This window comes from Musca autumnalis, unplaced genomic scaffold (assembly GCF_047663935.1).
Source record: "Musca autumnalis isolate F117 unplaced genomic scaffold, ASM4766393v1 scaffold_4, whole genome shotgun sequence".
NCBI lineage: Eukaryota > Metazoa > Arthropoda > Insecta > Diptera > Muscidae > Musca > Musca autumnalis.
In genome coordinates, this window is record NW_027411977.1 from 69324940 (window position 1) to 69342126 (window position 17187).

Genomic DNA, 17187 nt, shown 5'->3' on the forward strand with positions numbered 1-17187 from the left:
TATCATAACAGCATTCTGTTAAACGAAAACTGTTATTCATTGGAATATTGACAAACTCAAATTTGACGACATTCGCTTGTTTTTTATTAAATGAAACATAAAAAAGAACACAATGAGAAATGCATGCTTACCCAAGCCTGAATTTATGTAAAAGAATAAAGAAATCCAAAATCGCATTTAAATTAGGTAGTACCTGGCCTTTATTCATTTACATGAAATTGAGCGTGAAGCAAGCAACAAAAGTCATTGTGTTTTTATACCCTCCACCATAGGATGGGGGTATATTAAGTTTGTCACTACGCTTGTAACTACTCGAAATAATCATTGTAGACCCCACAAAGTATATATATTCTTGATCAGCGTGCAATTCTACATCGATATAGCCATGTCCGTCCGTCTGTGGAAATCACTCTAGCGTCCGAACGGATTGACGTAGGTTGATGAAATTTTGGGAAAATATGTTATATTTACGTAGGACTTTTGGTATTGAAAGCGGGCTATGTAGGTCCACGCTTTCGTATAGCCCCCATACAAAATGACGCGTGACGCGTCGTCGTTTTAAGGAATTTTTAAGATATTTGGCCCATTTTGTCACCGAATTGGTTGTAATTTGGTACTTTGTGTCTCCAGAGGCCAAAAAATATTCCTACCAAAGTTGGGTTATATAGGTCCACGTTTTGGTATAGCCCCCATATAAAGTACGCGTCATTTAAATATATTTTGAATGTATTAGACCCATTTGACCACAGAATTGGTTGTAATTTGGTATTTTGTATCTTCAGAGGCCAGAAAACATTCCTACCAAAGTTGGGTTATATAGGTCCACGTTTTGGTATAGCCCCCACATAAGGCCACTTATAAAGTACGCATCATTTTAATATATTTTGAATGTATTAGACCCATTTGACCAAAGAATCGGTTGTAACTTTGTATTTTGTGTTTCCAGAGGCTAAGAAACATTTCTACCATAACATGTTTATATAGGTCCACGTGTTGATATAGCCCTCATAATACAATATCTCCCGATTTTCGATATTTTGAACGTTTTAGCCTCATTATCACACCGAGATTGCTGAAATTTGGTATTTAGTCTTCTTTAGGCGTATAAAACTTTCCCCCAGAAGTTTGTAGGTATAGGTCCACGCCATCATATAGCCCCATAGAACGGTACCTTCCGAATTTCGGTATTTTGAAGGTTGTGGCCACATTAATCCACCGAAATGGCTGAAATTTGTGGTGGAGGGTATAAAAAGTTCGGCCCGACCGAACTTAACGCTTTTCTTACTTGTTTACCTTTACATCTTTGGTTCTGTAATCTGAAATTAGTCCCAATTTACATTGGGCGAGTTTACTTGCGGCAATTGTCATTTTGTTGGAGAGGGAGGTGAGGCATATGGTAACCCTTTGCTTCTCAGCACCCTCTCTCACCTACAAACTGACAATTGCCGCAAGTAAACTCGCCTAATGTAAATTGGGACTAATAAATGAAATGAAAATTTTCATAGTCTGTCAGAAGTCTATTGAATATCACAAGTGTTACGAACGCCGTCGCTGTTTCCTTCGACTTTGAGATTATCCAACTAACGATAGAAACATGAGAAATTGGTCACTTGTTTATGATTTTAAAGTATAGTACACATTGACAAGCAAAACTGACAGTCATCGAGGTCTATTTCGTGAATATCAAAGCCTAACTGAAAAATTTCTTTTGTAATCTCTAAATAATACCGTAAATATTGTATTTCAAACGTTTTTAGCTAAATAAAAGTTGTTATTTGCCGGAAAATTGTCCTAAAAGTACGTTGACTGTCAGTTTTGACTGTTAGTGTGTACTCCCCTTTACGTGCCTGAGAAAATAATTTGTGTTTTTTTTCTTGTTGAGTTTCAGTTGAGTTGAATTCGTTGGATCAAATTGTTCGTTGTGACGCCGTCGTTCGCCGTCCGCTTCGCGTTGTTTGACATCGTATATCAAAGTGAAAGAGTGAATTCAATAGTAATATTAATTTTCTACTCAATTCTTTGTTTGGTTTTTTTTTATAATACACCTCCACAAAAAATAATCAGAACCGAAGATTTAACGAAGTTATGTTAAGCGAATAAAAATGTAAAAGCAATCACTTTTTTTCTTATGCAGTGCGTCCCTTTGCCGTACCCTCGGCTTGTTTGCCCCCACAAAAATAAAATAGGAGAAAAATAAAATTTAGTATAATTTTGCAAAGTTCTCGTAAGGAAAAGAAAAGAGAAGAAGGTGCAAAAAAGCAAAAATATTAACAAAGCAAAATTGTGAATTTTTTGTGAAACGCGTGTGTATGTATACAGATCTGTGTTGTAAAGAAGAATTTGAATGTCTTTGAGTGTGTGTGCGCGAATGTGAAATAAAAAAATACAAGAAGTGAAAAATAGAGTAAAAAAGCAATAAGAAAATTCCAATTGAAATTGATGTAGTGTGAGAATGAAATTCCCACAACAAAATATAAATAAATAATTACAATGCATGACGTCCTTTGATAAGAGATGTTATTGTTGTTTTACTAATAAATAATACTACAACAACTACAAATAAATATTTACATAAATACAAGTTTTATTAGGTGTAAACGTCATCATATTTTAGCTTCAAACAGAAACACCAACAACAATAACAGGTGTAACAAATCTAATTTGACAAAAACAAGTAAAGCCAAGTAGACCATCCATAATACATTTAAAATCAGGTAAGTTACTAATAATAGGAATTACTAATAATAATAATGATAATAATAAACACAAATGATTTGTATTAGTTGTTAAAAAACGTGTTAAAACATAAATAAAAAAGCAACAATGAAAAATTGTCTGTGATTTTTAGTGTTTACAAACTACTTACTTTTTTAATGTGTCCATTTACCGGCTACCGTCGGGAAACGATTACTTTATTTATGTGTTGTTTTGTTTTCGTCAAGTGATTACTTGTTCACATTCTTTTTTGCAATATTTTTTTTTTTTTTGCATTAAATAAGTGAATTTTATCGGTTGAAAATAGTTTCTTTGATTTGATTGAAAATGAATTAAAAACAGTAACTTGTAAACTTGTAATTAGTGCAGTGTGAAAACAAATAAAAAATGCCATCACAAAAGGAGAGCAAGAAAAAGAAGAAGCACCACGATCACCGAGTTGCCACCAATATGTTTTTATAGAAATCAAGTGTAATTTATTGTCTGCGAAAAATTAATACAATACGCCGGTTACATTTAAGGCAATGATTATCTACTAAATTAAATACAGAAAGTTAAAAAAAATATTTTTGTTAATAAAATATATAAAATTGGCATATCTTTCCTTTACCGACCCAACGCAGAAAATTATGAAAAAATTTCCACAGATAGTGCTTTTCATGCCGATTCCAACAATGTATTACTTTTGTTGGGGAAATGCCTACTTACCGAGATATTGGCCTCCGAAGTTCCGAAAAATTCCTTGTTTACTTGGGAAAAAATTTACGGTTTAAAAAAAAAGTTTGTTCGCGTAGCCGAAATTCGCTCCTGTCCATAGGAGAAAGTCTTAAATCTCCGGCCCAAGGCCGGCTTCTTAAGAAAACTTGCGATTTAAAGGACATTTTTGTATTTTTTTTGCGAAGGGTCGGTAAAGGAAATTTGTTCCATAAAATTATAAGATGGTATTTTCATGCAAATTTTAAATCGAACGAGGAGCGCTTGCTCTTTGAGACATAACAATGTATAGGGTCCACCAATCAAAAATTTTTGTCGAATTATTTTTAGATAAAACTTCAGGGAAAAATACAAAATTATTAAAAAAAGAGTGCCCATAAGTCAATGGTCACACTAGCGAGTTTTTGTTACGAAAAATGGGAAGAGGCATCATCATGCACACAGAAAACCATGTACAAAGGTTTCACTTCCTCATACCCCTCGCCTATAAAATCGAAGTCGCCATGTTGAAACAGCGCTAGTGTGACCTCCGACTAAGTATTTTGCCTTAAAACGGGCTTCAAAAACTGGTTATGCCATATGGCATAGCATCACCGAAAGGGTTATAGAAGACCTGGAAGTCTTCGTATAGAAGACCTGGAGGTCTACTTATACAAGATCTGGAGGTCTTCGGCTTAACTCTAGTTTAGTAAAAACTCTCCGATTTTTTTTGAAATTTTTACCAGAGGTAGATATTGTTGCGCTGATCACGGAAATGTATAATTTTCTTGGGGGACGGACCCGGTTACCCGGTTATTGGACTCGAAAGTCCGGGTACAAAACCCGGGTTGGACCCGGCTCTACTGAACCGAAATCTCTGGATCCAGAGAAGGTATTACAACATACAGCACCATTTTGGAAAGGTTAAAGTACGAGCTATAATCTGACACACATTAAGCGGGCTCCCATAATGGACCCATTTTCGACTTTTTGAGGGTTTTATGGAAAAATCCGGGTCCAAAAATCAGTTTTTGGATTATATCACCTGACCACCTGAAAATAACACCATCATATGACCGCTTGTTGCATAGGTATTTCCATAAGTATTTCCAATGATACCCATTTTGTAGCAATCGGTTCAGTAGAGCCGGGTCCAACCCGGGTTTTGTACCCGGACTTTCGGGTCCAATAACTGGGTAACCGGGTCGGTCCCCCAAGAAAATTATACATTTCCGTGATCAGCGCAACAATATCTACCTCTGGAAAAAATTTCAAAAAAATCGGAAAGTTTTTACTAAACTAGAGTTGTTCCAAGTCTTCTTATAGAAGATCTAGGGGTTTTTTACAATAGAAGATCTGGGAGTCAAACAAAGTGAAACATTTCCGTTGGGAAAAATCTATGCCATATGGCATAGTATGAAATATAAAAAATCTGGCAGCTCCATTGAACTATATTTCGGATCGTTTTTTCGTTTCAATTATTAACCGGATTAACTAACCCAGTGGGTTTGGGTTTCAAAGTCAATTACATAACGCAAACGTCAAATAAATCCTCATGAAGTGGGTTTACCCGTCAAAAAACACTGATAAAAATTTCAAGTCAATCCGGGGATGTGTCCTTAAAGAACGTAGTGGCTATATTTTAAATAATACAAAATTATTAAAAAATTTCAAGTCAATCCTGGGATGTGCCCTTAAAGAACGTAGTGGCTATATATTAAATCATTTCCAAAAGGAGCATCATTAGTGTGATTCTTGGCTCAACTCTAGTTTTGTATATTGTTGCGCTGATCACGGGGATGTATAATTTTCTTGGGGGACCGACCTGGTTATTTGACCCGAAAATACGGGTAAAAAACCCGGGCTATTCCTCAACTCAACCGATTGCTACATTGGAAAGCTTATGGAAATATCTATCCACAAGTGGTCATACCATGCTTATTTTCAGGTGATATAACCCAAAAACCGATTTTTGGAACCGGGTTTTTCCATAAAACCCTCAAAAAGACAAAAAGGGGCCCATTGTGGGTGCTCGATTAATGTATGCCAGATTATAGCTCTCACTTTAAACTTTCCAAAATGGTGTTGTATGTTGTATTACCTTCTCTAGGTCCAGAAATTACCTTCGATATCCGCAACATTTGATAGTTTCGATATTTCCATTTCAAAATATCGATAGGATCGATACTATCGCCCTTTCGTTTCAACACACAGTGGAAAGAAGAGACAAAAATATTTGTAGATCTTAAATTTCCAGTATTGGTTCCTGTAGTGGGATTCTCTAACGCATTTTTTGATTACCGACAAAAACCGGTCAAATTAAAACGCAAAATAATGAATGAAAAGTATGAATAAAAGTTGGCAACACAGTTGCTATCGGTAGGACTTAGCGACAAATTTATTTTGATTGCTAACTTACCGACAAATTTCGTTAATTATCGAAATTGCAAGCATTTTATTTTGTCCGATTTTTGTCGGTAAGCAAAAAAAAAAAAAAAATGCGTTAGGGAATCCCACTACTGGTGAAGAAAACCCATTAAAACCGCAAAAGTCAACTTTAAAGTTCCGATTTTGGTTATAGTCCCCACATAAAGGTTCCGCATGCTATAGGCTATTTTTAGCTGTTTAGACACATTTGCACTTTCTAAAAGTATGTCTGTTCCAGAAATTCAAGAATCGATTAGTTTCTACTATTTTTACGAATTAAAAAAAAAAAAAATAATAAAAATAAAAATTTTATCGTAGTAAAAAATTACCCATTCTTCGTCTGCTCTACTACCTTAAAAAAATCTGGATATAAAAATACACTAGCTTTGTTCCCGTAATTTTTAATAGTAAAACTTGTAAAAGAGGGAAGGACAGAAAAATTGTTGTCACACAAATTTTTTTCAAAAAGTTCGGGAACGCAAAAATGAAAAATCGTCAAAAAAGCTGGAACAAATGTCAAAGTCGGCGTACCAGTCAATCAGACGCCGGCATCCATGTTACTATTTTTTACTTTTTGTTTAAAGAGAACATTTTACAACTTTTTTGTGTACGGGAACGGGTTTTCGGGTAAAATGTGTTAAAGTCGTAAAAATTGTAAAAACTTTTTTGTTCTGGAACAAAGCTACTGATATGCATTCTGATGTTGTCTTATAGCATGTTTATATCATAGGTTTTCACCGGGTTAACCTTCTTTATGAAAATTTTAAACCCAGTGGGTTTATTCACTCCGGTTATATGTAAACGTACTATTAGAAAACAATTGAAAACTAAATTTTTGGCTTACATCATGGCATGGTACAATAATACAGGTAGCATTATCATGCCAGCTGATGGTAACATAATGTGTCAATTGCATTGAATTGATGTCAAATTTTGACATCTTATGTTGCCAACAATTGCCGATGCGGCTACCTGTGTATTTGTACCATGCATCATGGATACTCCATGAATTCTAAATAAATACCATGGCGGAATGATAAATACCCAAAAATACATTGGAAATTTAGCCAATTCAGTTTTGTCCGATAATATCGATTGAAAAAACTATCAATCGATAGTGACATTCAAAATAAAGTATCGATATTATCGATAGTGCCATCGATTGTTTGCCAGCTCTACCAGAAATATCGTATGACTACTTGTTGGATAGGTATTTCCATAAGCTTTCCAACGATACCGGGTCCAACCCGGTCTTTCGGGTCAAGTAACCGGATAACCGGGTCCGTTCTCAAACTCATTTTTTAAGTTACCGACAAAAATCGTTAAATTAAAACGCAAAATTATGAATGGAAATTTCAAAAGTTGACAACACTCTGCTATCGGTAGAACTTTACGACTACTTTTTTTTCGTCGCTAAATTACCGAAAAATATCGTTAACTACCAAACTTATAAGCATATTATTTTACCGATTACAACGATACAACGACATATAAATTTCTGGGGGAGGTCCACACTTTTCGAGAGATGGGTCGTGATATTTCGGAAATGTCTTAATTTTAACACCATTACCTTGTTCATAGATAGTTCTTTGGGACCCTGATCATAACGACTTATAACATTCCCGGGGAAGTCCATTACTTTCCCGAGATATGGCTCTTGATATTTCGGAAATATCTTACATAAACACCGTTTACTTGTTTATAGCCACCTCTCGGATCGGGCTGTAATTTTTGCCATAGATATTCCTTTGGACCCTGATCACAACGATTTATAACTTTCCCGCGGAAGTCCATACTTCCCGAGATATGGGTCTCGATATTTTACTAGTTGAATTTGGACAATATGGGTATTTTCTTAAGCTTATGGAGAGTATTTTTATTCGCGTAGCCGATTTTTGCTCCTGTCCATAAGAGAACCCCTTTTGCACCTGTCCATAGGAGAAAGTCCTAAATAGGTAAAAATCACTGTTTTTTTGTAATTTTTAAAATTTGGGATAAATTGATTATTCTCCCACCTCCACACGTAGATCTTTTCGTCCCTATTATAAAAATATTAAGTTCCTTGAGATCGATAATTTTAAATAAAATTTTGTTGAAAATTTTAACTTTTTATTTTTGTAATCAGATTTTTCCGGTAGCTAGGAGAGTATTAAATTTGTTCCTAATAATTTTATAAATCTTTATTAGAAAAATCAATTTTCTTTTCATATTCCTAACGACATTACAAATCACACATATTGCATAGATTAAGTAATAATGGTGATAAAAGCAAAGAAATCGAGACCCATATCTCGGGAATTTTGGACTTCCCCTAGGAATTTCCCAAGGACTACCTATGGTAAAAAATTCAGGGCATATGTTGAATGTTGGGACTGGATTCCGATCGATCATAAAAAATTTTCGATTTAAACATTTTGTTCGCATTAGCCGAGACTTGTTCCTGTACATAGCAGAAAGTTTTGTAACAAATTGAATACTCTACCAGCTGACGGAAAAAATCTGAAATTTTTTTTAAAATTGTAAGTTTTTTCAAAGTAGCCGACTTTTAGCCGGGGATTTAAGACTTTCTACTATGGACAGGAGCCAATTTAGGGAACGAAAACAAACTTTTTTTTAATTTAAATTGTTTTCTTACATTAACAAGGGAATTTTCGGAACTTCAGGGGCCCATATCTCGGGAAGTATGGACTTCCCCCCAACAAACTTTACATTTTTGTAATCAGGACGTAAAGATCTACCTGTGGTAAACATTTCAGCTTTTTCCGCCAGCTGGTAGAGTATTCTATTTATGTCAAAGTTTTAAATCCACGGCCGATGGACGGCTATATATGAAAAAAATCGATTTAAACTAAAGTCCAAAACAACGGATTTTTTTAACCTTCGGAGCCTATATATCGGGACGTACGGACTGCCTTGCCATTATATATTGGTGTAAGCAGCTCAGCAAGTTCTACTTGTAAAATTTTCAGACCGATCCCAATCCAGTCCAAACATTCAACCTGCTCCAAATTCAGCATAATCCGAGTGGTTCCCCTAAACGAGACTGGTTTTTCGTCGCTCCGAAGCATTAAAAAATCACAAACAATGCACAATTAATTTCTAAAACAGTTGGTCTGTTCCTTTACTTTTGAAAATGGTAAAACCGGCAAAAGTAGTAAAAGTTGTAAACTATTCCCATATGAATTGTGTGGTGTCTGAAGTTAAGGAACGCTTTTCGAGTAAAAAGTGGTAAAACTTGAAGATTCTTGCGTGTAAAGGAACAGAGCTAGTATTTATCCAGATACCGAAAAAGTGTGCTACACAGTTGTGCAGTCAATTTAATTGAGCGTGCATCTCATCTTGCAGAGATTGCTAATAATTTTCATCAATTTTATTCCTCAATTTTTACTGAAACTGTACCAGCGAATCCAGTTGAAGACCTTAACACTAGAGTAGCATCTTGTATCAATGTTACTTCATCTCACATTTACTCCTTTAATGATCACTTCCGATCATTGAATAATACAGACACGTTCCATTTCACTGCTCCTGAAAAGATAAAAAACATTATAACGAATGTCAATCGGAAAAAATCAAGCGGCCCTGATGATATTTCTAATTTTCTCATAAAAAAGTTCCCAGATTCTACTATAAGTCTTCTGGCATGTCTTTTCAATAATTGCATTAATAATGGCTACTTCCCATCTCTGTGGAAATTGGCGAAAATTATTCCCATAAAGAAGAAATTAAATGGTGACAACAGTTTGGAAAATTTTCGACCAATATCGCTTCTGTCTAATATCGGGAAACTATTTGAGTCTATTCTAAAGGAAAAGATGGAGAATGAACTGAGCATAAGCCCAATTACGAACTACCAATTCGGATTCAAACCTGGCCACTCCACCCAACATGCTTTGCTGAAATTCCACAGTGATATAACATCGAACCTGAGGAACCAAGTCTCCACTGTAGCGATATCATTAGATATCCAAAAAGCTTTTGACTCGGTCTGTCATGTTGGAGTCCTCTATAAATTAATCCAAATTGGTATAGATCCATATCTGGTCAAATTGATGAACAGTTTCTTCGAATCACGAACGTTTTTGGTTGACATTAACAAAACATTATCCCCAACGGGCATGGTACAAAGTGGCGTACCACAAGGAAGTATATTGGCGCCATATCTTTTCAATATTTTCCTATACGATTTCCCTCACATCAGTCAGGATTCTCAAGCAATATTATATGCTGATGACTGCTTAATATATGCCCACAACATGTCGCCAATAAATGCATTGCAAAGTGCACAAACACATCTCAACATTATTCATGAATATTACCAAAAATGGGGTATAAAAATCAATGCCGGAAAGTCAGTGGCAATGTGCATACGGAATGCCTCTGGGAAATGCCCCAGGTACGTGGTCCCAGAGAGTAAATTGCTGCAGTTGTCTCTAGACGGAGTTGAGATTCCTTTCAAAACGTCCATAAAATACTTGGGTATTCAGTTCACAAACATGATGAAGTTCAACTCTCATGCACGTTCAGTAATGCAAAAGACAAAGGGTATATTAGCAAAGTTTTCATATATGTTGAACAGCAAATACCTACCGCAAAACACGAAGCTGCTCCTCTACAAAGTTGCAATCAGGTCCATCTTAGTGTACGGATTTCCGATCTGGTTCTCTATTTCTCCAATAGTGGCCAAAGAGTTGGAAATTCTAGAAAGAAAGATCTTGAGGAAATGTGTTAATAAGCATTACATTAACCAGGAGAAGAAATATAGCAACACTTACATATACGACACAGCCCGCGTTGTACCTTTCTGTAAGTATGTTCAAAACCACCAGAAGAGGTTCGTGGAAAAACTCGAAACTCATGAAAACTCGCTAATGTGCGATATCTACAATTTGGAGAAACATATATCTTGGGCAGGTTCACGCTACCTATCTCCAGTCGGCATCTTAAACGAACCACCTGACATCGATTCAAACGATTATACACTACCACCATTTTACAGCAAAACAACACCTGGCAGCCACAGGGGCTAGGCTAAAACCATAAAATATATGTAAATATTTATACATCAATAATGCAAGTATTATTATACATACTTACCAATACTATTTAAAAAAAAGTTCTCTCAATGTACCTGAGCGTTCGATTTAATTGCAATTGTATTCCTTACTGTGATATTTACTAATTTACCTTTAGAAATACGATGTTTATTTCTGACATGATCTCTGTTAGTCAAAACGTTTACAGAACCCTCTTTGTTATTTAGTTTTTATGTTTGTTTTTATTTCGTTATTTATTATGTACAGACATTCTCGCCCTGTTCGCAACAGTTGAGGCCGTGAGCAAGCCTATTTCAATATCTCATAATTTGTTATTATCTTAACATACTCTTTTACATACACGCAAAGTAGCGTATTCATATAAGTACACGTTAAGTTAGAACAAGACGATAATAGTTCTAAGTATACCATGATAACCATTCGCTGTGTAATCATTATTATAGAAAAGAAGAAGACTCAAATAAAACATTAGCTTCGTTCCCGTACTTTTTGATAGTAAAACTCGTAAAAGAGAGGACTGCAAAAAATTTGTTGTCGCACACAAGTTTTTTGAAATAGTTCGGGAACGGAAAAATGGAAAATACGTCAAAAAAACTGGAACAAATGTCAAAGTCGGCGTATCAGCCAATCAGACGCCGGCAACCATGTTACTCCGTGTTTAGACACACAAATTTCTCGGGAAAGTAAATTCAGTTTTTAGGTAATAGGGGGTAGGAAAGAGTATTGAGGAGCTCTTTCCTATCTGCTCTCTCCCAAAAAACTCAATTTACTTTCCCGAGAAATTTGTGTGTCTAAACACAGACTTACTATTTTTTTACTCGCCCAAATTTGTCGTGTAAAAAGTTTTTAAAGAGAGCGTCATTCAGCGCCATTTTTGTTTAAAGAGAAGTGAACATTTTACAACTTTTTTGGGTACGGGAACGATTTTTGGAGTAAAATGTGTAAAAGTCGTAAAAATTGTAAAAACTTTTTAGTTCTGGAACACAGCTATTACTTACTTTACTTACTTACTCATCTTGCAGTGCAGAGAATAAAACATTCCCAAATGGCAACACTGTTATTCATCCACTGTGAATGATTCGTGATCGATGTAGAAGACAAAAGAAGAACACACACACACACACACGCACACTCAAAGTGAAGCATCAAACACAATACAGTCCTTTAAGATCTTTTCAAGAGTTAAGTGGTTCGTTGTTGCCAAAATATATTGAAGTGTGAAATAAAAAAAAAGGTACAACATCTTATCAGAATTATGCTTTGTTTACATTTACGAAATCCACTCGATTTCAACTGTCAAATCCATAGGTTAAACTTCAAATGAAATCCAGATGAGATTTCATTTGACGTTTGAGCTATGGAATTGACAGTTGAAATCGAGTGGATTTCGTAAATGTAAACTTAGCATTAAGGAGAAAAACCTCTTGTGTGATTTTTGTTTTAAACATGAAATATTCCATCCAAAAACAAGTGAAGTTGTTTTTTGCCGGCATTGTGAAAAATTTACCTTAGTATGCGCTAAGATTTTTCAAGCATATATAAAGATAACATTTTTTTTTAAATACCACCTCCATTGACTGAAAGTATTTTGTTTTTCAAATTTTTCATTTTGAAATTGTAAATATACATATGTATGTATGTATGTATTTCTGGTGTTCGCACGTTGAGCAATGCATTTGAACAACTGTCAAGTCGGGAAAATACCTACCAAAAAAAATATAACAAAGATGGGCAGAACACATGGAACAAGATATTTGTATTGGAGGCTCGTGCTGTTCGATAAATACGCATATACAATTATCCCATTTGCATCGCGAAACAAAAACAACAAAAAACTCTTGCCCTACACCAAGGCCATGGCACAATCATACAGGTACCAGCATCAGCCCAGCAGATGTACTGCAAGTTGTCAAAAAAAATTGTTGTAATTGAAACACACAAAATTAAAAAACGAAAATTTAAAAGAAAAAAATGTGCATTTTTGATGGATTTTCGTAATAATGCTTTTATTAATACATGCCTAACAAAATTTTGTTGCAAAAATTGTGTGAATTGCTTTATTTTTGGAAAACATTTTTGACATTTCACAGTACTGGGGCTCAATTCTGTTTGTATGAAAATGTGAAATGAAAACTTTTATAAAGGAGAAAACTGTCAAATGAAAAAAATATAAAGGAAATATTTTTCATTCCAAATTTTCATAGAACAAGAATCCAGCCCCCTGAACTGGTTTTTGTTGTAGTTGTTGGCTGATGCATCGACCTTGGTAATTGTGCCATCTGATAATCAACCAGGGGAAGAAGAAGCATTTGTTTATTTCTCTCAGACACAACCAGGGGAAGAAGAAGCATTTGTTTATTTCTCTCAGACACAACCAGGGGAAGAAGAAGCATTTGTTTATTTCTCTCAGACACAACCAGGGGAAGAAGAAGCATTTGTTTATTTCTCTCAGACACAACCAGGGGAAGAAGAAGCATTTGTTTATTTCTCTCAGACACAACCAGGGGAAGAAGAAGCATTTGTTTATTTCTCTCTTCTCAGTGTCGATACCATTTGAACCATTGGCAAATAATACTAGAAAGGAATACAAATACATACGATATCTACATTAAATTGTTATCACCCAATAGAAAGTGTAAGACAACATTGATGAATCGTACACGACATTTCCAATTCGTTCACGACTCCTTGCAGACTGCCCTTTGGGATCGTTGACGAATTTTTCACACAAGTGTCCCAGTATTCATGCACGACAACTTGGGCGACAAGGTAAGCGAAGCTGTCGTCGACGGCGACTTCGACGACAAAAAACCCGTTATTTCGTTGACGACAGCTTTACAGACACTGTCTTGCTATTTGTCGTTAACGACCCTACTAAAGACAATTTTATTTTGTTGTCGTGTGTCAAATTTTTATTTTTATTACATTAAAAAAATAGATCATTTTATAAATTTTATCTTACATTAATAATGATTCGTTTCTGAATATTCTCCGATCTACCTATTTTTGAATGTATCCGCGCCTCGATTTCTCATCACAACCAATCTACACACACGAACAGCACGAGCCTCCATCCTAATTCAAACGGTGTTCTTCGGTTACGGATGCGTTTGGATCGTGTAATTTTGTTTTATTTCGTCATCCTTTCATAATATCAGCTGTTTCTTAGATAGGGGACAAATAAAATCTCATCACTCCTGACTAGAATACCCGTTTGTATTGTTTGTGAGCTTGTCTTTTAATGGATGGAACACAAAAAAAAAAAAAAAAAAAAAAACATGAAGGCTTTTCATACACGGTTGATATTTCAAAATTTATATAATGAACCTGTAATTAAATTGTTTATTTTCTAATAGTGGACTCAATGCTCGGAACAAATCATGGCATGCCATGGAACAAATTGAATATTCTACTAGCAGGCGGAAAAACGTGAAATGTTTACCACAGGTAGATCTTCTCGTCCTAATTACAAAAATATAAAGTTCTTCGGGGGGGAATCCATACTTCCTGAGATATGGGCCATTGATGTTCCGGAAATTGCCTTGTTTATAACTGCGTCATTATACCCTCAGCCTTTAGGCTAAAGAGGTAAACGAGCAAAAATGTGCCTCATCGAAATAATGGTTTTAGACCCCAAGTATGTTTGTACGATGTCCGTTTCAGACAATTTTGAGTAGATCTAGCAATGTCCGTCCGTCTGTCTGTCTGCCGGTCTGGCTGGTGCGCACGATAACTCTCGAACGGATCAATCGATTCGGTTCAAATTTTGGGTATCGAAATATTTTGTCCAGATTCGATTTAAGTTCGAAGATGGGCCATATAGGTCCACTATTTCATGTACCTCCCCCACAAATGTTCAAAAATTGTCGCAAAACTTGTGCGCACGATAACTCTTGTAGGGAATAACCGAATTGGTCCATACTTTGCACATCGTGTAATTTATACCAAACTTTGATTAGGTTCCAATATGGACTCAATCGGTCCACTCCTTCGGGTACCTCCCACACAAAATTTCGGAAAAGTTCAGTTTAGGACCTGGTCTCGAATCGCTTTGATTTTTGTTTACGCAAGTTGTATTCGCTGTCCTCTATACGACGCTGTAAGTTTCATTAGGAGCAAGTCCATACTTCCAGAGAAAATAGCCTGAAAGTTACAAAAAACCCTATGACACCGTGTGTAGTGGTTGGAGCGCAAGATAACTCTCGAACGGATCTGACGATTCGGTCCAAAATTTGGATTTCGTAATATTTTGTCCAAACTTAGTTCAAGTTCAAAGATGGATTATATCGGTCCACTCCTTCCGGTACCTCCCCCACAGAAGTTCGAAAATGTTCGGAAAATTTGTGCGTACGATAACTCTTGAAGGGAGTAACGGATTTGGTCCATACTTTGCACATTATGAAATTTCTACCAGACTTAGATGAGGTTCCAATATGGACTCAATCGGTAAACTCCTTCGAGTACCTCCCACACAAAATTTCGGAAAAGTTCAGTTTAGGACCTGCTCTCGAATCGCCTTGGTTTTTGTTGTAACATCTTGTATTCACTGTCCCCTATACGAAGGTACAAGTTTCCTCAGGGGCAAGTCCATACTTCCTGAAAAAATAGCCTGAAAGTTGAAAAACAAACCCGAAAGTTGAAAAACAAGATAATTCTCGAACGGAAATGCCGGTTCCGGCCAAAATTTGGCCTTCGTAATTTTGTTTCAAACTTAGTTTAAGTTCGTAGATAAGCCATATCGTTCCACTCCTTCAGGTACCTACCCCACAAAAGTTCAAAAATATTCGGAAAAATTGTGGGCACGATAACTCTTGATGGGAGTGACCGATTTGGTCCATACTTTACATATTCTCATAATATCTACCAGATACCTATAGATCAGGTTCGAATATGCACTGTATTTGTCCACTCCATCCCGTTCCTCCCACAAAAAATATTGAATCACTTTGTTTTTTGTTGAATCAACTTACATTCGCTGCCTCAATTACGATGGTAAAAGTTGTTTCAGGTGCAAGTCCATACTTCTTGAGAAAACAGCCCGAAGGGTGTAAAAACCCCCTATGGCACCCCATGGTCTATGTCGGTCCATTCCGTTAAGTACCTTTTCACCAACATTTTTGAACTTTAATCCTAATCAACATTTTTGTCGGTACATACCAGACCAAAATTTTGAAACCCCCTAAATACATACGTTTTTTGTAAAAAAAAGTGTTTCAATTTGCACAGGCTGAGGGTATATCTCTGTCGACAAATCCGACTGATACTTTTTTACTTGTTTTTTAACGGATAATGATAATATTGGTACCGTTGTTAAGCTTACGGAATACACTATTATATACAATACAATGTATCTCGAAACAGCAGGCCTTCGGTCGGAATTTACGATTTTCTCCTATGGACAGGTGCAGATCACGGGAACAACATTTTCTTTTAAATTGTAGATTTTTTTCAAGTAATCAAGGACATTTTCGGAACTTCAGAGACCCATATCTCGGGAAGTATGGACTTCCATATCTGGTAGAATAATTAATTTATGCCTTATTTTCTAATGGTGGTCTCAATGGACTAATTACACTGCACCCCGGCTATCTACCTCTCTGCTTAACTGCTTTTCCCGTTTAATTGCCTCACAACCTAAATCCCCAAAGTTTTTTATTAAGGGTATTATGTGTTAGTGAATTTGTATGTAACATGCCTAAGGAAAAGAGATAGACCCATAGTTGCTTCTAGGGATATGCATAGAATCACATTCCGAGTCGATTTATGCATGTCCGTCCGTCCGTTCGCAACGTACAGGTCGCATTTATTGTTCGAATTGTTTGAAAGTTGGCGAAGATCATTTTTTTAGCCTAATGAAGAACGCTATTGCTTTTGGTGAAAATCGGTTCAGATTTGGATATAGCTCCCATATATATTTTCGGCCAATTTGAGGCATTTGATGCACCAAACACGCTGTATCTGTCCAATTTTGATGAAATTTGGAATGTGCGATGTAATTAGGTCTATAGATAAATGTGCCAAATTATATCAAAATCGGTTCAGATTTGGTTATAGCTCTCATATATATTTTTGGCCGATTTTTGATATTTGGCGCAGAAAAGACCTTATATATGTCCAATCTCAATGAAATATGGAATGTGTGACGGAATTTGGTCTAGAAATAAGTGTGCCAAATTTTATCGAAATCGGTTCGGATTTGGATATAGCTCCCATATATATTTTTGGTCGATTTAAGGTATTTGATGCACCAAAGACGCTATGTATGTCTAATTTTGATGAAATTTGGAATGTGTGA

At 35.8% G+C, this 17187-nt stretch overlaps 1 protein-coding gene and 1 long non-coding RNA gene across 21 annotated transcripts in view; one reads left to right on the forward strand and one right to left on the reverse strand.

Moving 5' to 3' along the window:
- The first annotated feature begins 1562 nt into the window (after positions 1-1562).
- The window catches only part of simj (transcriptional repressor p66-beta simjang), a 265771-nt gene continuing 250146 nt past the window's right edge, over positions 1563-17187 (forward strand). For 3 of the 20 annotated variants that reach the window (XM_073982400.1, XM_073982376.1, XM_073982391.1), the window contains exon 1: positions 1883-2714. The gene's annotated coding sequence lies outside the window, so the exon portion shown is untranslated. Of the gene's footprint in view, positions 1798-1877; positions 2715-17187 lie in introns of those variants that run through there. The other 17 variants (XM_073982383.1, XM_073982379.1, XM_073982393.1 and 14 more) reach the window with 16 other exon arrangements.
- On the reverse strand, positions 8908-11275 carry LOC141401853 (uncharacterized). The gene is made up of 4 exons (XR_012412458.1): positions 10933-11275; positions 10611-10866; positions 10426-10549; positions 8908-9363 (listed from the first exon to the last, which is right to left on the reverse strand). It is a non-coding gene; the product is annotated as an uncharacterized lncRNA (long non-coding RNA).